General features: G+C 39.7%; 1 long non-coding RNA gene and 1 pseudogene across 1 annotated transcript; both read right to left on the reverse strand.

Annotated features, from left to right (window-relative positions):
• Positions 1 to 15,590: 15,590 nt before the first annotated feature.
• The window catches only part of LOC107292780, an 18,272-nt pseudogene continuing 11,220 nt past the window's right edge, over positions 15,591 to 22,642 (reverse strand).
• Positions 17,202 to 20,577, reverse strand: LOC114922954. The gene is made up of 3 exons (XR_003810542.1): positions 20,502 to 20,577; positions 18,799 to 18,928; positions 17,202 to 17,226 (listed from the first exon to the last, which is right to left on the reverse strand). It is a non-coding gene; the product is annotated as an uncharacterized LOC114922954 (long non-coding RNA).

Raw genomic sequence — 22,642 nt, forward strand, 5'->3', positions numbered from 1 at the left:
TGTTGCTAGTTAGCCAACCAGCAACGGGCATGAAACTGTATGCAGATGGAGAAGGGCAATCACCCTTAATGGGCGATCAATGGTGAAGGGCAATCACCCTTAATGGGCGATCAATGGTGAAGGGCAATCACCCTTAATGGGTGATCAGGATATGCATAGGGGATTAAGGGGGGGGGGAATACAAAGAACACAACAGAAATGAAACATTATGGGACCTGATACTAGTAAAGGTATGGAAGTGAAAGCTGGGCTTTGAAGAAACAGGATGCACTGATGCTTTTTAACTTTGTTGGAGAAGACTCTTGAGAATACCATGGACAGGCAAGAAAGCAAACAAATGGATCATTGAACAAATCAACTCACAGTTCTCATTCCACACACAAATGACCAGGTTCAAATTATCCTACTTTGGATAATTATATGAAAACCCTGCTCTCTACAGAAGTTCTAATGTTGGGAAAAGCAGAAGGACAGAGAAGAGGATGATCAATAACCAGGTGGATGGATGGTTACAGTGGTGAAGAATGCACGATTGGAAGACCTGAAAGATTAGGTTAGGGACAAATCATCATAGAGAAAATCTAAGTTGTTCTAGTTCCCACCACCTGACATACATAAATCTATGTATGTCAGGTGGTGGGAACTAGAACAACTTAGTGACCAGGTCCAAGTAGCTGCTTTATTGTTGTTCTCCTACTTATAATAATCTCTTTAGACTAACTAGGGGTGACATGATAGCAGTGTTTCAATATTTGAGGGGCTTCCACAAAGAAGAGGGGGGGTCAACTTATTTTTCAAAGCACCAAGAAGGGAAGACAAGACACAATGGATGGAAACTAATCAAGGAGAGAAGCAACCTAGAATTAAGGAAAAAAATTCTAACAGTGACAACATTTAACTAGTGAAACACTTTGCCTTCAGAAGCTGTGGGTGCCTCATCATTGGAGGCTTTTAAGAAGAGACTGGACAGCCACTTGTCTGAAATATTATAGGGTCTCCTGCTTGAGCAGGGGGTTGGACTAGAAGACCTCCAAGGTCCCTTCCAGCTCTGTTATTCTGCTATTCTGTTAGCTGCCTTCTCTTAGATACAGACAGCTAAAGGCTTCAGAAGTCTTGCCTCTATTGATTCCTCTCACACAACAATTCTACAGTAAGCTAGCACCCATTTTACTTTCCCCTCTACTCTAGCTGGAGATTTCATCACAACCTGGATGCTAATGACTTGGCAGCACATAATCAATCTCTCTACTAAGAGGATCCCAGGGAAATTGTAAGAACTAACTGGCTGAGATCCAAAACTGAGAATTCTGCAGGTTATTATCCTGGAAGGCATACGCTGTTTCTTCTGACTTCACTATTTACATTTCTTTCTCCTTGCTTTGGGATACTGTGAATCACCTTCCCAACATTTGCTTTTATCTGCAGCCCAATAAATTGGAATATTATCCATAAAACTTATAGTACAGTGATTTAATTACTTTTTTTCAGGTGGCACAAGATACATGTGTGCCAAAGTGAGAGAGATGTAGGATGCTTCCAAAGATTTTTTTTTAATTATGCTTATCCTGGAATTCAAATCATATTTTGGATTGGAGTCAGATGCACATTTTATAAACATTCCCACACTTTTATCTCATTCGATCTCTGGTAATATACAGGGTAGGATCTATGAATAATATGAAGTATTGCCATATGAGATAGTTGATTTCTTAGATCAAAGATGTGTCAATTGGTAGAAACCTGTCTGGTTTTCTATCTACAATGGAATGGCACAATTCTGGTTCAGGTTTTTTTTTGGAAAAAGAAAAGAACAGAAAAATAAGGAAAAGACAATGGAATTAATTCAAAGTTTACTACCCGCCTAATTCCCAATATGCTGACGTTTTGTATAAATTGTATCCAATTTATGTAAGAACGAATAAGGGATCTCTTTAAAAAGTACATCGTTCTGTTTTCATTCTTTGACATGAACATTTCCTTTTCAAAGTACAAATTTCTCCAATTCATACTCTTTTACCAAATGTAACTATTACTCTTTGCAGATGACTTTCCCACCATCCCTTCTTTTCCAGATCTTATTTTGGACAGGTTTTTGATGAAAGAAAGACCGCTATCCTGGATGCATTTGATTCCAGCATCTTTTTTTTTTTGCTGCAAAGTGTGAATGCAAAATGAACAAAGTCTCCCAGGGAAAAATGTGGCAAAATTCTCTCTCAGCATGGCTTGTTCATCTCTCTGAGTTTCCGGGGCATAATGAGGTATTGTACAGGTAATCCTCAACTTATGACCACAATTGGGACCATAACTTCCATTGCTAAGCAATTGAGTCATGTCTGATTTTATAACCTTTTTTGCCACGGTTGTTAATCAAATCACTGCAGTCCTTAAGTGAATTGTGTGATCATTAAGCAAATCCAGATTCCTCATTGACTTTGCTTGTTGAAAGCTGCCTGAGAAAGTTGCAAATAATGATCATATGATCCTGGACCATTATAAATACATGCTGGTTGTCAAGCACCTGAATTTTAATCATAGGGCAGCTGCGTAGGGATGCTGGAACAATCGTGTGATAACTGGTCATAAATCCCCCTTTTTAATGCCATAGTAATTTCAACCAGTTGCTAAATGAATGGTTATAAGTCAAGGACTACCTGTATTGTGAAAAACCAATGCAGTTATTTCTTCCTACTTTTTCTTACCTTTTAATGTTCCTGTTAACAAAACTCGCTGGGCCCTTGTCTCTACTCCTGTTGTGGCAACAAAAATGGGGATCAAAAGGAGACATCGCAAAGCATATTTTGGTCACCACGATGTAAAAAAGATGTTGAGACTCTAGAAAGAGTACAGAGAAGCGCAACAAAGATGATTAGGGGACTGGAAGCTAAAACATATAAGGAACGGTTGCTGGAATTGGGTATGTCTAGTTTAAGGAAGAGAAGGCCGAGGGGGGATATGATAGCAGTGTTCCAATATCTCAGGGGCTGCCACAAAGAAGAGGGAGTCAAGCTATTCTCCAAAGCGCCTGAAGGCAGGACAAGAAGCAACGGATGGAAACTAAGCAAGGAGAGAAGCAACCTAGAACTAAGGAGAAACTTCCTGACAGTTAGAACAATTAACCAATGGAACAACCTGCCTCCAGAAGTGGTGAATGCTCCAACACTGGAAGTTTTTAAGAAGAGACTGGACAGCCATTTGTCCAAAATGGTATAGGGTTTCCTGCCTGAGCAGGGGGTTGGACTAGATGACCTCCAAGGTCCCTTCCAACTTTACCATCATCATCATTATTATTATTATTATTATTATTATTATTATTATTATTATTATTATTATTATTATTATTATTATTATTATTATTATGTCACAAGAGTATCACTAAAAATTCTGGAGAGGAATACAAGCTAAGTGGCTTTCTAGGCAAGCAGTATTCCTCCCCCCCAAAATAGCTGCTGAATCCTTTCTCCTTTTATCTGCAGAAAGAGTAATTTTTAGCTATCAGTTGCTAAGAATGTGGCAGAAGAGCAACGTTCCCCAGGAGAGGGGTATTCTTGAAGGGTGAACCCGTGGGATTATAAATCTTTTACATCTTTCTCAGATGAAGAATTCTGCATTATACAGTATAGCTGTCTGATAAAAGCACCCACACTGAACTTTCCAGTTTTAATTTATGTTTGCATGCTATCTTATTCATTCCATCTTTTTTTCTGAAGTGTTTTTTTTTCCTGAATCTCAGCTGAAACTTCTCCATTGATGATTTATTTATCTATATTCCATCTTTATTTTTTTAATAAATAACTCAAGGCAATGAATTTGCGCAATACTTCTTCCTACTTCTATTGCCCTCCCCCCCCACAGCAACTGTGTGAGGTGAGTTGGGCTGAGAGAGAGAGAGGGCTGGCCCAAGATTGCCCACGCTGGCTTTCATGCCTAAGGCAGGACTTGAACTCATGGTCTCATGCCCTGTGCTTTAACCACTAGACCAGGGGTAGGCAACCTTGGCTCTTTTATGACTCGTGGACTTCAACTCCCAGAATTCCTGAGCCAGCTGGCTCAGGAATTCTGGGAGTTGAAGTCCACGAGTCATAAAAGAGCCAAGGTTGCCTACCCCTGCAGTAGACCAAACTGGTTGTACAACTTGTTTTTGTTAATTTTTGAAATGACAGCTTGTTTAATGGATTTATTTCCTATACTACTTCTCCTATCTTTTTCTTTGATTGCTAATGATTCATTGTTTCATTTTAATAAAATATAGAACTGCAAGTTTAACTACAAGGATAGCTAATGAGAAAGATAATAGGTTTGGATAATACGGCAAGGACTTTTTTTTTTGGTTTTTACAAAAATGCTGTTTATTTTTATTGTTTTTCAGGTTTGTTCTTTGTTTTTAGAGATGGAGCGGTATACAAATCCGAGTGCTATTGCTGTTCCTATTACTGAATAGTAAATCTGAAATACATTTAGCTTGGTTAAAGTTTGTTTAATGCCAAATTTCCATGAATTGCCTAGCATTTTTGGATTTAGTTTTAGCCAAGAAATTAAACCACCCTCCTTGGTAGACTGAGGAGAAATGATAAAACTACTGGGAATCTTTCTATGCAGATTCTTCTTGATCTTCTACTATTTCCCCTTTCCTCAAGTAGTTGAATGGATGAATGGGTAATTATGAGAGACTGATGTTTGTGTTTCAGTTATCCAATATACTTGTCAAACCTGCCTCCGCTTGATTTCCTAAGTAAAAATGATTCTCCATTTGTTGAGAAAGGTATAATTTACTAGAAGTCAAGTGAAATACAGTAGTGCAAAGGCAGAACTGAAAATCCACCCTAAATCCACCAAGTCAAGCTGAACCTTCCTTTAGATGCCTCCCCCCCCCACTAGCCTTCACGTCCAATTGAATTCAAAGAAAATGTTTTTAAAACTGACATTTCAAATAGAGGTTGGCAGGCAGCTGTGTTCTGTTCCCAGCCATCAAAACTTGAGAGCTGTGTTTTAACTGTTGTCACACTTTTTTTCTCTACAAGGATGTCTCTTTCTGGAACAATCCCTTTGAAGGTGGCCTCATTTTCAGAGGGTGAAGTACATATGTATGTGTGCAGTGGTGGGATTCAAATATGTGAACAACCGGTTCTCTGTGTGGATGCCATTTCTGGAAGTCCACTCTGGGCTTGGGCAACAAAAAATTAGCTACCGGTTCTGCAGAACTGAATCCCACCACTGTGCGTGTGATTTATTAGGGCATTGTAATCAAATACTATTAGGGGATGGAATTAAGAGTTCCTGACTTGCTGACCTCCAAATTCTTAGGGCTTGGAAATGTTGGCAAATAAATTTTCTAAGGGAGAAGGATTTAGATTAATGACTGATTGCTTTTGACTATTTCCTGAGGGCTGCTGATTGCTGATTGTGTCTGAGTGCATAGGAGTTTGGTAGCGAGAATGTGCAGCTCCAAACAACAAGGGAAGTGAAGGCACGTGTTTGCTATCCTGCCTAAAGAAAACTAAACTAGCACTGCTGGAAGCGCAAGCTTGTATGCTTATTGGAGTAGAAGTATCTGAGGAAAAAGTTTTTATCCTGCGATACACCAGGAAAGGAGCTATCCAAAGAAAAGACCAAAAAGATGCAGAGAAGGGATATGAATGACAGCAAACTTGTGTCAGAAGGATTAAAAGACCTTCTTTCCCTGGGGTTCATGCCAAACTAGGAGTCCAATAAAACACACCAGGTGATCAATGGAGAGTCAAAATATGTTTCTTCACCCAAAGTTATCAAGTTGCTTTGAGTGGGTGGCCTAACCCTAACTCAGTTGAGGACTAGCTGTCCTTCAGCCACAGATCCTGTAGGTGTTTCCATCTGGGCAATGAAACAGAATATTTGTCGGACTAAATGGAAGGACTGACACAAAGAAAGGTGACCACTTTGTATATGTGTGAAGTTCAGAATGGCAGGTGCAACTGTTCAATCACCATCCAGGCCATTTTGATGAGCACTGTGGTGAGGGACTTCTTTTGAGAAATGGTTTCAGACCACCAATGAAGAAAGATGCTTTTTTCTGCTAGAGTGGTGTAGCTGCTGGGCTCTGCAGTTTGTCTGCTGCTGGTTTGAAGTCCTTTTCCTTCACCATCAGTTGTCTCTTTTTCAAAATACACTTAAACAGTAGTAGATCACAACCTACTACTTGATAAGAAAGAAAAATGTGGGTTAGACAGCATCACCACCAGATGGATCTGTAGCTGGCTGACTGGCCGTATCAGCGTGTGGTCCTCAATGGAACCGCATCTACAGGGAGGGAAGTGTGTAGTGGGGTGCCCCAGGGCTCTGTTCTGGGCCCAGTGCTCCAACATCTTCATCAACGATTTGGACGAGGGGATAGATGGGAAACCCATCAAATTTGCAGATGACACCAAGCTGGCAGGAATAGCCAACACTCCAGAAGACAGGCTTAAGATACAGGAGGATCTGGACAGACTTGAACACTGGGCACTATCTAACAAAATGAAATTCAATGGTGAAAAAAGTAAGGTTCTACATTTAGACAAGAAAAACCAAATGTACAGGTATTGTATAGGGGGTACCTTGCTCAATAGTAGTAACTGTGAGAGGGATCTCGGAGTCCTAGTGGACAATCATTTAAATATGAGCCAGCAGTGTGCTGCAGCTGCCAAAAAAGCCAACACAGTGATAGGCTGCATTAACAGAGGGATAGAATCAAGATCACGTGAAGTATTAATACCACTTTACAATGCCTTGGCAAGGCCACACTTGGAATACTGCATCCAGTTTTGGTCACCACGATGTAAAAAAGATGTTGAGACTCTAGAAAGAGTACAAAGAAGAGCAACAAAGATGATTAGGGGACTGGAGGCTAAAACATATAAGGAATGGTTGCTGGAATTGGGTATGTCTAGTTTAATGAAGAGAAGGACGAGGGGGGACATAATAGCAGTGTTCCAGTATCTCAGGGGCTGCCACAAAGAAGAGGGAGTCAAGCTATTCTCCAAAGCGCTTGAAGGCAGGACAAGAAGCAACGGATGGAAACTAATCAAGGAGAGAAGCAACCTAGAACTAAGGAGAAACTTCCTGACAGTTAGAACAATTAACCAGTGGAACAACCTGCCTCCAGAAGCGGTGAATGCTCCAACACTGGAAATTTTTAAGAAGAGACTGGACAGCCATTTGTCCAAAATGCTATAGGGTTACCTGCCTGAGCAGGAGGTTGGACTAGATGACCTCCAACATCCCTTCCAACTTTTATTATTATTATTATTATTATTATTATTATTATTATTATTATTATTATTATTATTATTATTATTATTATTATGTCACGCTGTTTTAGCTGGGTGTTATCAACACTTTCCTCTTATCATTGGAAACCAGGTCTAGTTTAGTGCTCTTCAGGCTACCTTAAATCTCAGGGGAGACCATAAAAGGGAAAAAAAAACAGTCCATGCTTTCCACTGCAAGGCTTTCTTCCCATAATTGCACACATGTAAAAATAGATGGAGCTTCAATAATACCTTCACAAGCACCTCTTCAACTTTTTTTTTAAATTTCCCCTGTTGAATCCCTTGGAGTTAAAGAAATAGAAAAAAACTTAAGGTGCATTTAGCAAAAAGAATTTTAGGGAAATATATTGGAGAGAAACAATAACAAGGGTGGAGTAGAAAAAAAGCACATTAACATAACCACAAGGGAGATAGCAATCCTTTGCAAAATAATTTTTGGAATACCGTAATTAACTTATCTCAAGCAATGTGTCACAAAGGCACAATTTAAATGTAGAAATAATAAATCCCTATATCTTTTATCTTAAGATTACCAGTTGTGAGGGTCAAACTAAAAAAAAAAAAGCATTCTCCTAGTTCAGTATATGTAAATAGGAAATGCATAGATTTAACCAACTAGATCTAGAATTTACATGGCTTCTCACCCAAATAGATCTATATAATAATAATAATAATAATAATAATAATAATAATAATAATAATAATAATAATAATAATAATAATAATAATAATAATAATAATAATAATAATAATAATAATAATAATGATAAAATTGGAAGGTACCTCGGAGGTCATCTAGTCCAACCTCCTGCTCAGGCAGGAAACCCTATACCATTTCGGACAAATGGCTGTCCAGTTTCTTCTTAAAAACTTCCAGTGTTGGCGCATTCACCGCTTCTGGAGGCAGATTGTTCCACTGGTTAATTGTTCTAACTGTCAGGAAGTTTCTTCTTAGTTCTAGGTTGCTTCTCTCCTTGCTTAGTTTCCACCCGTTGCTTTTTGTCCTGCCTTCAGGCGCTTTGGAGAATAGCCTGACTCCCTCTTCTTTGTGGCAGCCCCTGAGATATTGGAACACTGCTATCATGTCACCGCTATTCCTTCTCTTTGTTAAACTAGACATACCCAACAGACATACCCAGCAACCGTTCCTTATATGTTTTAGCCTCCAGTCCCCTAATCATCTTTGTTGCTCTTCTCTGTACTCTTTCTACAGTCTCAACATCTTATTTCCATCGTGGTGACCAAAACTGGATGCAGTATTCCAAGTGTGGCCTTACCAAGGCATTGTAAAGTGGTATTAATACTTCACGTGATTCTTTTCACACTCTGTCCACACATTTATATGGCTTCTCTGCTGTGTGCATTTTACTAATTTTTAACACAACTAAAGAGAATTTAACACATGTCTGAAAAGTAACCACACCATTGTTATTTATTTTATTTAAATCCAGTTTAGATTTTTCTTAATCCTTGTCACACCATAGAAAGGCAAAATAGAAGTGCTTGATAAAAAGTTTTTGTACATGCATTTTGGGAGCTTCCCGCTATCCTGGCTCCTTTAGTGAGAGAGGAATTCTACATCCTTTCAGTTCTTTCCACACACTATACATGGGTAGATATGTGATTATTCTCTTACATAATGAGACCTTTGACTGAATAACTTTCCATATTTCATCATTCATACCAATTGACTCAGGTCTCAGTTCTACACTATAGATCAATCCAATTATTTTTATAGTACTGTATGTTTATTGGCAACACTGACTTTAGCAAAATTCTATAAAATTATAACAATCCATATTAGTTCAATACTTCCCCCACTAATATTAACAGCACTCTTTGTCAACATGCATCTTTGTATCTTGCATTATTGTTTTGTTACATGTTCATCTATATCAGTCAATAGTATTTTTTTCTTCTAAACTAGACTTATTCAGTTGGACAGAGGCATGATGAATCTAGCTTTAGGTTCCTGATGCAATTTGCATAGTTGATGAGGCATACAAATAATTATTAACATTGTTAATTATAAACATTGTTAATATAAAAATTAAAGAGGAAGGAAGCCAGTATACAGCCCTGATGGACACCTTTTGTGGGTTTAATATTATATCAGTAGTTAGAAACATCTCCCATAGTTTTCCTCTATTGTATCAAAAGCAAGTGATAAGTTAATAAATGCTATATATAGGCATTTTGAGGAACCATTCATTGATCTGTGAATCAGATGTTGTAAACACTGATTTATAGTATATATCATTTTCTGAAGGCTGGCTTCTGTTCTGCTATAATCTGCCTAACATTTATCCAATCGGTCTGCGTAAAAGATTTTTATTGTTGTTTTCGCTAAGTTGTGTCCGACTCTTTATGACCCCATGAACCATAGCATGCCAGTTTCCCGTTTTCCACTGTCTCCCGGAGTTTGCCGAAATTCATGTTCATTGCGTCAATGATACTAACTAACCATCTTATACTCTGCTGTCCCCTTTTCCTTTTGTCTTCAGTCTTTCCCATCATCAGGGTATTTTCCAAGGAGTCTTCTCTTCTCATTAGGTTGCTTCAGCTTCAGTATCTGTCCTTCCAAAGAACAGTGAAAGTCGACATCCTTTAGGGTTGACTGATTTGATCTCCTTGAAGTCCAAGGGATTCTTTCAATGGGTCTTCTCCAACACTACAATTCAAAAACATCCATTCTTTGGCACTCAGTCTTCTTTACAGTCCAACTCTCACAGCCATACATTACTACTGGGAAAATCATAGCTTTGACTATATGGACTTTGATGACAAGGTGATCGTCTCTGCTTTTTAGTATGCTATCTAGGTTTAAAAAATACCTTATACGTAATTCACCATGTCAATGAAACTTATGGGGTAAGTTAGTGGGTTTGTTTCCAAACCTTTTTTAAGGTTTGGAATTACTGTCATTTTTACAACATTTATAGATTTGTCCAGTGATTTGATACAAGTAAACAAGGTGAGCAAAGAAGCCCACCAATCAGGAAATGCCTTTAAATGTTCTGATAGTAACATAACTTCTCCTGAGATTTTGCCAACTATCTATTGTGAAATTATTCTTTTAACTTCTGGTTTCTGAGAACCATTCTAATAATTAATATATCTGTATCCATTAACTGTTGCTGATATTCCAGTTTCCGCAAATTTATTTTTTAATATAAGCTATCAATAGTTCAGGTGAATATTGTGTTGAATATAGTTGAATACTGTGCTTCAATTATTACTTTTATTTCTCTTTGGCCTTTGGAAACTAGCTTATAGAATTTTGTATTATTATTTTGTAAACATGACAGTCTTAATTCTCGTCACTGGCTCTTACAATTTGTTTGCTCCTCTTTATCAGTGCCTGATATTTTTGATACTTAGCCCTCAGTCACTATCCTATCAAATGATGTATCCTTCTTAATTTGTCTAACTAATCTAGCCAATTCCTTTCTTTCACATCTACAGACATTACAAATTGATAGTATGTGATGATTCTTTCATATAATGAGAGGTCTTTGAAAAAAATTCCATGCTTCCTGCATTCCTACTGATTGATTAAGGTCTCCATTCTACACTTTAGATGTGAGTCTGGTCACACTGGATAATTTTTTTCAGTTTTCCTTCCTGAAAAACTTATTATGACAGACCCCCTTCAAATTGAAAAGAAATATAATTTCAAGATAAGTATAACACAGTCACATCTTGAGAAATATGAAACTAACTTTTAATGACTATAATATATTTAATCACGTGTTTCTGATACGCTGTATGAATTCAATAAGGATAAAATTATTTTGCAATTTCTCTTAGTTGTCAATTTTAATTCAATACCCAAATTATTTAATAGGGCAATTCAATATCACATTCCATCTCACTCTGTAAACTGATGGAACTTGAATTCCCTTAGTGATTTTTTCCCCTTCTTTTCCCCCTTCCCTATTTCTTTCTCTTCCCTTCCCCCCAGTTCCTACTATTTTCATATTTTTTAGTATTTTATATCTTGATAAGCTTAATAAAATTATTAAAAGGAAAGAATAGTTTGAACATATTGTTTATTATATTCAACTCCTTCTGGACCCCCAAGAGGAAGTCCTCTCACCTGCATCTCAGCCTGCTCCTTCTTCTCCTCCGCCTGGCTCAGGAGGAAGCCTTCCACCAGGGCCACCGCCTGGGAGCTGGTCTCAGCTCCACACTCCCACACCCAGCTCTCCCATCTGCAGGGGCAGAAGCGCCAGGAACTGCTCCAGAACAACCAGGTCCAACATCTGCGCTTTTGTGTGCTTTTCTGGTCTCAACCATCTACTACAAAAGTAGTGGAGTCGGCTGCAAAGCCCTCGGGGACCTTCATCCTCCTGATACTGGATGTTCCTAAAGTTCCAGGACTGAACTTGTGAAACGATGGTTCCATCGTCCAGGTTCTTCTGCCCAGATCTTGCCCAGATCTCCTCACCGATTCCAGACTGAACACCGGAAGGGCCTTTTCCAGTTCTCCCACTTGCTAAAGGAAGGCTTGCCATTCCTGTAACACAAATCCAAATGAGTTGAAGGAAACCAAATTCTTTTTCATTCATAACAATGTTCATCTAGCCATGGGAATCAGAACAAGCCATTAAGCCTCTTTGCCAAAGAGATAACTTTGTCTCTAAAGAACATGAACAAATGATCTCCTTTTGCAATTCTCTCATAGAAAATAAATTCAAACAACTCGAAAGTAGTGGATTGGATCATTCATCGATACTCATCCCCATAGAAGGAAGTATTTTTCTGACCTGGTAAACTGATGACTTCAATAAGAAGATTCAGTGTATTTCGCATTTTGGATCATTTCTATTTTTTTACTCACAAGGAAAGACTTGCTTTTTAAAAATATAGCTCTACATTTACCTATAAGGAGGGTTCACGCAGCATACAAAAACTCAGAACAGGTTAACAAAGCATGAAAATTCACTTCACAAAAAATGTGATGCTCCATTTCTCTTCCTTCCTTCACACAGGCAGGCAGGTTCACACCGTGTGTCCTATACAAAAAGGTCAATCAGATCTAGGGGCTCAGTTCATATGAAACACAAAGGTTTAAATGCACAAAGCTTAACGTAATGATCTGGTTCACTATCCTCCTAAGACAAATTGAGCTGCAGAGGAGCCAAACCTACTTTATTGTCATCCAGCACAGAGTGAGAACTAAGCATAATCTTTTGTATCTCTTCTTTTCAAACCTTTTCTTATTTCCTCCTTGAGATTTGCCATGCAAGCTCTCCCCCTACCCAGGAGCTTTTCCCAGGAAATGGGGCGTGAAGGACTATTCAGGTCCGCTCCTTTCCTTTCTGGCCTCTGGATTGCTTCCTGAGGGCAACATGCGTGGTCTAGACTAGCTCTGCTTTGTTCCCTGCCTGTTACAATCATGGAAAAGGGCAGCCAGGAAATATGGGAACTACTCCTAAGATTGAACCTGGATGAAGACTTGGCATATGCCACGTCCTTCTCTAGTGCAAGAACTGTCTGCCTCTCCTTGTATGAGAAGAAACCCCCTCCCCCATACACACACACACACACACACACATACACAGAAACAAACCCTTTCTCACCTGTGGCTCTCTTTCCTTCAAGACTTTTTTGCAGCCTTTTTAACCGCTTGCTAAGTTCAAAGGGTTAAATAGGGAGGGTCCAGCATCCTAGAAAGGCAAGACTTAGTTATGTCACTTCCTTCCCAACCGGCCATTATCCTTATTTTCAACTAATTTCCAAATATTTTAAATTTAATGACCAAAATTCCCCTTATCTCAACTTCTCCCTTTAACCTTCTAATTAGTAATATGAAATCCCCTCTAATAAATCAAAACCCCAATTTTCTTCAGCCTCATTCTGGCTTTCTTCATTTGCCAACTAGCCTTCCATGCCAGTGCTTTTAGATCATCAAATAGATCTCCCTCTATTATTATACATATTATTTGAAATAAGGGAGATCATTTAGTTGCCATTTTTTGGAAGGGCTAGGGTTTTATAAAGCGGTAATAATACTTCGTGTGATCTTGATTCTATGCCTCTGTTTATACAACCCAGGATTGTATTAGCTTTTTTGGTTGCTGCTGCACACTGCTGGCTCATAGTCAAGTGATCGTCCACTAGGACTCCAGGGTCCCTCTCACAGTTACTGTTTTTAAGTCAGGTCTCGCTCAATCTGTATTTGTACCTTTGGTTTTTCCTGCCTAAGTGTAAGACTTTGCTTTTCTCCATGTTGAAACTCATTTTGTTGGATAGGGCCCATTGTTCGAGTTTGTAAGATCTTTTTGGATCCTGAGTTTGTCTTCTGGGGTGTTGGCTACTGACAGCCTGGTGTTACCTGCAAATCTGATGAGTTCCCCTTTAATTCCTTCATCTAAATCAGTGGTTCTCAACCTTTTTAATGCCGCGACCCCAACCGGTCGTAAGTCGAGGACTAAACTGGTCGTAAGTCGAGGACTAAACCGGTCATAAGTCGAGGACTAAACCAGTCATAAGTTGAGGACTACCCAACCGGTCCTAAGTCGAGGACTTTCCCTTCCCGGGAGCGCCGCACATGCGTGGTTCCGCCCCCTGCGCCGGCCGAGGCATAGCTGGCAAGTGGCAGAGACGGAGCAGGCCGACCACCAGCTGGCCCAGCCCAAGGGAGGTAAGGCACCTGCCGCAAAAGGGGAAAAAAATGGCAGACAAAAAAAATGGTGGACAAAAAAATGGCGGACAGCCTTGCTTGGCGACCCCTGTGAAATGGTTGATCGACCCCAAATGGGGTCCCGACCCACAGGTTGAGAACCACTGATCTAAATCATTAATGAAGATATTGAAGAGTACTGGGCCTAAGACAGAACCTTACCTGCTTACTTCTCTCCATGCGGATGTAATGCTGTTCAGGACTACTCGTTGTGTACGGTTTATCTGGGAGAGACATAAAATTACACAGCGGACAAAAAATAATTAGGCAAGAAGAAGTTGCAGAAAAGTTTTTAAACCTTGGCTGGAACTTGAGTAAGCTTCTCAGTATAACTGCAACCTTCAACTATTCAATTTCTTTTATTGTTTAATTAAATTATAGTCTTTCCATTGACTATCATGTTATCTCATTTCTCTTATCCACTTTTTCCCTTGCCTTGCCTTTCATTTCTTTCTGTTTTATTCATCCCTCATAATCCTTCTTTTTCTAGTTTATTGTTTATTACGTAGGGAATACACCTCAGGAAGATGGGCTTGCAGGGAGGAGACAAGATGGCGACACATTAGCAGCTCCTGAAATCAAGTTCTGGCTTGTGACAGGCCTTATCCCTTCTGGCTTACCTCTACGACCCAAAAATTGTCATTCAGAGGCAAGAATCTGGACCAGCCCCAGCAATAATACTGGGACCCATCAATCCGTAGATCAGGAATGAACAGAGAAAAACTTAAGTATAAATTCTCCTTTAACTGCAAGACCTGAAGATTCCAATGGTTTGAAGAGATTCCTCTGGATTTGTAGGTGACAATGCAGGAGGGAAAAAAGAGATTTAGCTACAATTAGTGAAAGAAAGAATGTAGATGGAGAGGAAAAAAAGCGGTTAAAAAGAATTCAGTTAACCTCTCTGCTCTTTTCAGTCTCTTTATTGTCCAGCTTGACACAGAACGATTGACAATTGAATAAAAAGCTTCAAACATGAGCTTCTCAAATCCTTCCAAAAACTTTCATGTGTTAATACATTTTTAAACCAACTAAAGAGTTTAATACATGAGTATAATACATGACTCCAACATAACCACAGCATTGATATTTATTTTTATTTAAATCAAATTTCGACGTCTCCTTAGCCCTCATCACACTATTGAACAGAAAAATGCTTGGGAAAAAAATTGCACAATCACTTGTGGGGTTTCTGGTCATTCTGGCTTCATTTTTGAGAGAGGAATTCTTCATCATTTCAGTTCTTCCCAGACGCTAAACATTGAGGTGCATGTGACAATTCCCTCATACATCTTCAGGCCTTTGAAAATAATGTTCCCTGTTTCTGCATAGATACTGGTTGACTCAGGTCTCAGTTGTACACTGAGGATGCAAATTTGATTATTTTTGGGGTGCCCCAGTTCGACACCAAGGGTGCACATTTGATTTTTATTTTATTTTTTCATTTGTGCTAGGGGAAGGAGCACATGTTGAATATCTTCACATCCTTCTGAGAGCTATGACCAAGTGGGAGAAACATGACAATTGGGGAGCAGGAAGCACATTTCTAAAAAATAAAATAAAATGAACCTATACACACATAAATTCAATAATCTGTAGATAATTATAATTGCCCATTGTTTTTATTTTCATTACTAAATTCATCTCTCTAGGCCTCTAAGTTAGAAGGATGAAACAGACAAAAAAATAACAACCTTCTTTTCAGAGTTCAGTGTGTAAATTGGAAATCGATAGATTGGGCTCACTAAACCTATCATTAGCATACATTCTCACCCAAATGTATCTTTGTTTTGAGGATTGACTTCTCACGTCTATGAATCATGTTATGGGAACTAAGAGTACAGTGTGGGCTGAAATTCTTACCATACTCCATGCATTTCTATGGCTTCTCCCCTGTGTGAATCCTTTTATGGGATGTACGATCACTGCTTGTCCTGAAGCCCTTTCCACACTCCATGCATTTATATGGCTTTTCCCCCGTGTGGAGTCTTTTATGGGAAATAAGACCATTATGTCGGGTGAAGCCCTTTCCACACTCCATGCATTTATAGGGCTTCTCCCCTGTGTGGATCCTTTGATGGGATGTAAGTTCATTGCCTGTCCTGAAGTCCTTTCCACACTCCATGCATTTATATGGTTTCTCCCCTGTGTGGATCATTTTATGGGAAGTAAGATGACTGCTATAAATAAACGTCTTTCCACACTCCAAGCATTTATATGGTTTCTCTCCTGTGTGGATCATTTTATGGGAAGTAAGATTACTAGGTTGGCTGAAGCCCTTTCCACACTCTATGCATTTATATGGCTTCTCCCCTGTGTGGATCCTTTGATGGGATGTAAGATGACTCTGGGTGTTAAAGCCCTTTCCACACTTCATGCATTTATAGGGCTTCTCCCCTGTGTGGATCCTTTTATGAACAGTAAGATACCAGTTTTCATAGAAGCCTTTTCCACACTCCATGCATTTATAGGGCTTCTTCCCTGTGTGGATCCTTTGATGGGATGTAAGATTACTCTGGTTGTTGAAGCCCTTTCCACACTCCATGCATTTATATGGCTTCTCCCCTGTGTGGATCCTTTGATGGGATGTAAATTCCCAGGTCGTTCTGAAATCCTTTCCACACTCTATGCATTTATAGGGCTTCTTCCCTGTGTGGATCTTTTGATGGGATTTAAGATTACTCTGGTTGTTGAAGCCCTTTCCACACTCCATGCATTTATAGGGCTTCTCCCCTGTGTGGATCCTTTGATGGGATTTAAGATGACATGGTTTGCTGAAGCCCTTTCCACACTCCCTGCATTTATATAGCTTCTCCTTTGTGCTTCTCCTTTTATAAACAGTCTTATTTCCATCCTTAGTGCATTTATTTGGCTTCTCTCCCATGTGAAAACTTTTCTGTGACTTAAGAGACCCATTTTCTTGAGAAAGTGTGAAAGTCCCATTGTAATTTTGTCCTTTGTCTTTGGATATATAATCTTGTCCTTTGACTTGGGATAGATGGTGCTCATTTACATCTACTGTGTCTTTGAATAGTCTTGCACCTTTCCTAATGTATTTTTTCTTTTTTTCCCCTCGTTGATCAATAAAGTCCTGCATCTGAACATCAATGGAAGATGAGCTTTCCTTATTCCAGTTATTTGAAGGGTTTCTTTCCTGCCTTTGGAATCCCGTTTGAATTGCAGGCTTCTCCATTACGTCTCTTTGTTTGAACACTTTGATTAATTCTCCAGCGACTTTATTGTCTTTCTCATTATCATCTTCAAAGGAAAAGAGAAATGAAAGTGATAGAAAGGTTAAGGAAAAAGATCACCCTGTCAGAAGTCATATTACAGATAATCCCCGAGTTACGAACCTTCCCTTAGCGAACGTTCAAATTTACGCGATAATCACCCAGTAGTGTTTACAAAAAAGTCCTGAAATTGCGAATGTTTCCACATTACGGCAGTCATTCACCCTTACTAATGACCACAGTAGCCCTGCAACATTCACCCTAGCTATTTCCTCCCCCCACCCTACCCCAGTCTCCCTAGACACTAGGCCTGTGGGTACTCACCTTTGCTTTCTTGGCTGTTCTAGGCCTTTGGTGCGTTCGCAGAGAATGGAAGCCTAAAGTAACACAAGATCACGTGAGATCAGTGATGCGAGATCTCACGCTACTGATTTCGAGTGATCTCACGGTAGTTTAAGCCTCTTTCTCTGCAACAGAGAATGGAATGGAAGCTGGGGGAGGCTTCCGATTGCCTCTGGAGGCCCAATCCGGGCATCGGAGGCCTTTTCCAGGCCATTGCTGCCCAGAAAGGAGGTCAGGGGATGCTTCTGTGGGCCTTCAGAAGTCTGATCTACAGGCCTCCGCCGGCAGAACAGAAGCCAGGGGCAGTGGCCATGTGGCTCCAGAGTTGTGGGGGAGAGAGCAGGAGATAGGCACCACAAGCACCGTGAGAGTTTAGGCAGCCATTTTCTGCAACAGAGGATGGGTGCCTGAACTCGGGCGATATTACAGCACGCAGGAACTTCCATTGACTCTCCTCTCCCTGAAAAGCAGGAACCCGGCAGAGAGGAGATGGATCTTTTAAAGGTAAGTCAATCTGGTGCAGCAGAAATGGAGAGGGAAGTGCGAAGTATCTTTGTGAATCGTGGAGGCCTTGGGGGCCTATTCCATCACTAGGCCCTCCATGGCCTTCCTCATCCTGAGATACCTCATGTGCAAATAATGAACCCCGTATTCACCCAACGCATTCAATTAGCAAATATGTGGGTGAAAGCAGGGAGTGATCTTCTTCGAGATAAAAGATTTATTTCCATAAATTTTTGAGTTACAAATGAAATGGGCAGGCTCCATTATATTTGTAACTCGAGGACTACCTGTAATTGCCTTCAGGTATTTTGCCAGATTCCAATATATTGTATATTTGTATAATTATAATGGTTTGGTATAGAAATGATAATATCACTATTCATGAGGCATAAAAACTTGTAAAAGGCATTAAGTCAAAAAACGTGAAAGGCAATTCTTGATAGGACTGATACGGAAGCATCTGGGCCAAAACAGATGAAAACTGTTTGATGAAGTTTGGTATTACTGCAAACCAAGGAATTACTTTGTCACTAATATGTTTAAATAGAAATAGAAAAACAAATGGGATAGAATATATCTAAGCAGAATGCCATTGACCTATTTCCTTCCTAGGAGTAGTAGAACAGCATGACTTTTCCTTCTCCCTCTGAGGAGAGGATATCTATTTGGAGATGATTTCATAAGAAGTAATCTGTGGCATCTAACTACAAAGCATCTTCATGAACTGTCTGACTGCAGAATAGGAAACCCTTACCAAGAAAGGCCACGTTCTTATAATTGTCCAGCATGACTTCCCAATGCAGCGCTTTCTGGCGAGGATCCAGCAGAGACCATTCCTCCTCTGAGAAATACACAGCCACCTCCTCAAAGGGCAGAAGACCCTCCTGAAAGGCAAAAAAGTACGGAACAGACTGAGGAGGGACTATAGGATCTGTCCTATTGTTTAGAAATTCCCAAAGCAAAGCTAGGCACTAAGGTAAATGGCTATGTTTAGTAGGATTCCATAGTTCAGGTGAGAAAGTGGACAGAAGAAAAAGCTTTTGATTGAAGAAATGTTTTAGACAGGTTTCATCAACTTGAATGATTTTGTAGGATTTTCAGTGCCATTCAGTTAAGTAACCCCAATTTCCTTCTGGATCAACCTCAGGATCCTTCTGGATCTACCCAATATCCAGCCGGCCAGCCAGGATCGATTCATCCATCCTCAATCAAAAGGCACTCAGTGTCAGGAGAGAATCAATTGGCAGGTGGGCCTTGGAAAACCCACCAATCAGTGACACTAACCCGTCCTGAGTTTAACGGCATAGATGTCTCTGTAGGGGAAGGGATTCTTTGTAGAATTTTATGAAATGTCTAAGAAGGAGCAATCCTGTTCATCCTCAACAGCTTCATGGAAGAGCTGGGAGAGATCAGCCAGGGATCTGTGTTGTGTGCCATCAATATCCAGAGACTCTGCCCCTCCTCAGATTGCAAGGAAACTGCTAGTAGTCTGAGCCATTGACTCGACAGTAAATAAGAATTAGGAGAACATTTTTTGAGGAAGGCATTTCTTAGCCTTTGCAAAACTGGATGGTTTGGCCTCCAAATCCAGCCACAAATCAAGGGATTAAAAGGTATTTTGCAAGCCAATTGGGCCTTGATTATGTGCTCTTTCAGAACAATTTTTATTTGGAGGCATTTCTATATGGCCACTGTCCTGGGATTTTAAAAATCTTTGTTCTTAATCACTTATTTTCTTATCAATGGTTGTAAATGAAGCTTTTAAAAATGATAATATCCCGGTGTGAATATTTAAATACTTTTGAGGATCCTTGCACAAATGCAAAGAATTACAGAAAGAATGGGCGCTGTGAAAATATCTGTAAAACATTACTTACTGACAAGTTGGGAGAATAATTAGGGGAAAGACTTTTGTTTTTAAAGTACTAGTCTTAAAAAAAAAATCCTAAAAAAATCCCCAATCAAAAGCAGAGGGAACAAAGGAAAAAGGCAGGAGAGATAGTCCTCAACTTACAACAGTTTTTAGTGACCGTTCAAAGTTACAACAGCACCGAAAAAAATGGCTGATGCCCAGTTTTCACACGACTGTTGCTGCATCCCCATGGTCACATGATCAAAATTCGGATGCTTGGCAACTGACTCATATTTATGACGGTTCCAGGGTCCCCGGGTCATTTGATCACCTTTTGTGAAGTTCTCAGAGCAAAATCAATAGGGAAGCCAGATTCACTTAACAACCATATTACTAACTTAACACCTGCAGTCATTGATTTAACACATGTGGCAAGAAAGGTTGTAAAATGGGGCAAAGTTTACTTAACAAATATGTTGCTTAGCAACAAAAATTTGGGTTTCAATTGTGGTCATAAATCAAGGACTACCTGTACTATGTACATCAGCTGATTTCCCGAGGGAAAAGGAAAATACAAATCTAGTAAATGAATGTTCTTCTCTTACCTGAGTTGGAGGTTCAATCACAGTTTCAGTTCCCCCAAAACAAAGCCTCAACTTCCTTTTATTCTTCCCTGTGAGGGAGACAGAATTTCAGGAAGCATAATTAATGAAATGGGAGGAGGTATGCTACTGAAAGAAAACACAGAAGATAAGAAAGTTAGGATTCATCAGAAGAGTGGAAGGACCTTATTATTACCTCTTGAGGTGTCCTGATTTGGATCTTCCTGAGAGATCCTCCTGAAAAACAGTTCTTGAGGGAGATTTGATGGATGCCTCATTCTCTCAGGATCTCTGACGTCCATTGTAAAGGACTTGAAATAGTATGAAGGAGAAAAGAATTAATGGTCATCACACATCATGAAGTGGTTTCTCACTGCAAAGGACTCAGTGTTGATCAATTAGGCTGGGAAGTAAGAAATAAATGGCTCTGCAAAACCTTTCTTCTAGCAAGGATAAGCAACTATACAAAGATTAGTGAAGCATCTCCACATAGTATGAATGCCAGGGAACTCTGCTAAGGAGCTATTAAGAATTTGAACATGTTGATCCAATGGCAAAGAATTTTGTGTATAATATAATGACTGAACAACTGGAAGATATTTGGATGAAAGCTTTAAAATTTATATTAAATTATAATTTAAAAGAATTTTTTTTATAAAATGATGTATCATTCTATTTAATGTGTGATAACTGGCCAAAGATGAATAAAGGAAATTCAAATACATGTTCAAAATGTAAATGTAAACAAGAATCTTTTTACCATCTTTCCTGGACTTGTGACAAAGCAAAGAAATACTGGTGTAAGATTTATATTTTACTGCGGAAGATTCTCAAAGTGGGTAAAAAAATAAAACCAGAAACTTTAATAGACAAGAGATGGAAAACCAGTCTCAAACTTTGCTGTTATATATGTTGAGAGCATTAAGAATGCTGGAAAATCAATACAAGCCAGGTGGTCAGAAAAGCCCAACGGAGACTCCACTTCCTCAGGGTCTTCCGGAAGAACAGGGTAGAACAACTAATGACCCTCTTTTACCGGTCTACCATAGAAAGCGTCCTCTCACACTGTATCGTGGTTTGGTATGCTGGCTTGACAGCCGCGTATAGGAAGATATTACAGAGGGTGGTGAGCACAGCACAAAATATCGTGGGCTGCCCCCTGACACCACTGGATATCGCCAGGGCCCGCTGCCTTGGAAAAGTGAGGAAATTTCTCAGGGATGACTCATACCCTGGTCAGTACCTCTTTATTCTTCTACCATCGGGTAGAAGATATAGAGGTATAGCCAGCCGCACCAACAGGCTGAAGAATAGTTTCTATCCAATGGGCTGTCAGGCTCCTGAATGGGAATAACCTTATGCAGGATAGACTTGCAAGGCTGGCGCGTAGTGCAATTAGCTCACATGGTGTAATAAGATGGTGGGATTGTTGTCACTGTGAATTGCGGTGGGGGGGCACAAAGGGACGCTCAGCCAATCTCATTGTATACATGTTGTACTTTGATAATAAAGGTTCATTCAAATTTTTGCACAAAAAATGGAAGGATACTTTAATTGCCATAATGGAGAAGTCGCTGGAAAAACTGATGGAACTAGCAGAGATGGCAAAATTAACTGCTTTAATTAAAGAAAAGAACATACCCAACCTTGTTTCTAATTGGAAATCGCCTCTGGATTTTTTTTCTTGGGATAAAAAAAAATGAAAGTTTCTTGTTATAGAATGGCTAGTTTTAGTACAGGGGTAGGCAACCCAAAATACTCAAAGAGCCACTTGGACCCGTTTCCCATCAAAAACAAAACACTGGGAGCTGCAAAACCCTTTTGATATCTAAAATGAAGATAACACTGCATATATCCTTTTTTACCTTTACTCATAAAGGTAAAAAAGGATATATGCAGTGTTATCTTCATTTTAGATGTCAAAAGGGTCTCTCTCTCTCTGTCTCTCCCTCCCTCCCTCCCTCCCTTTCTCTCTTTCTGCCCTTGGTCTGCCAGTCCTCTTCCCCCACTATTTCTCTCTCTCTCTCTTTCCTCTCTCTCTCTTTCCCTCCCTCTTTCTCTCTCCCTCTCTTTCTCTCTCTCTTTCTCTCTTTCTTCCCCCCCCTCTCCCTCTCTCCAATCTTCTGATCACCTGGCAAGCTGGC

The sequence above is a fragment of the Protobothrops mucrosquamatus genome, unplaced genomic scaffold, assembly GCF_001527695.2.
Source record: "Protobothrops mucrosquamatus isolate PMUCROS unplaced genomic scaffold, P.Mucros_1.0 scaffold1418, whole genome shotgun sequence".
Taxonomy (NCBI): Eukaryota; Metazoa; Chordata; class Lepidosauria; order Squamata; family Viperidae; genus Protobothrops; species Protobothrops mucrosquamatus.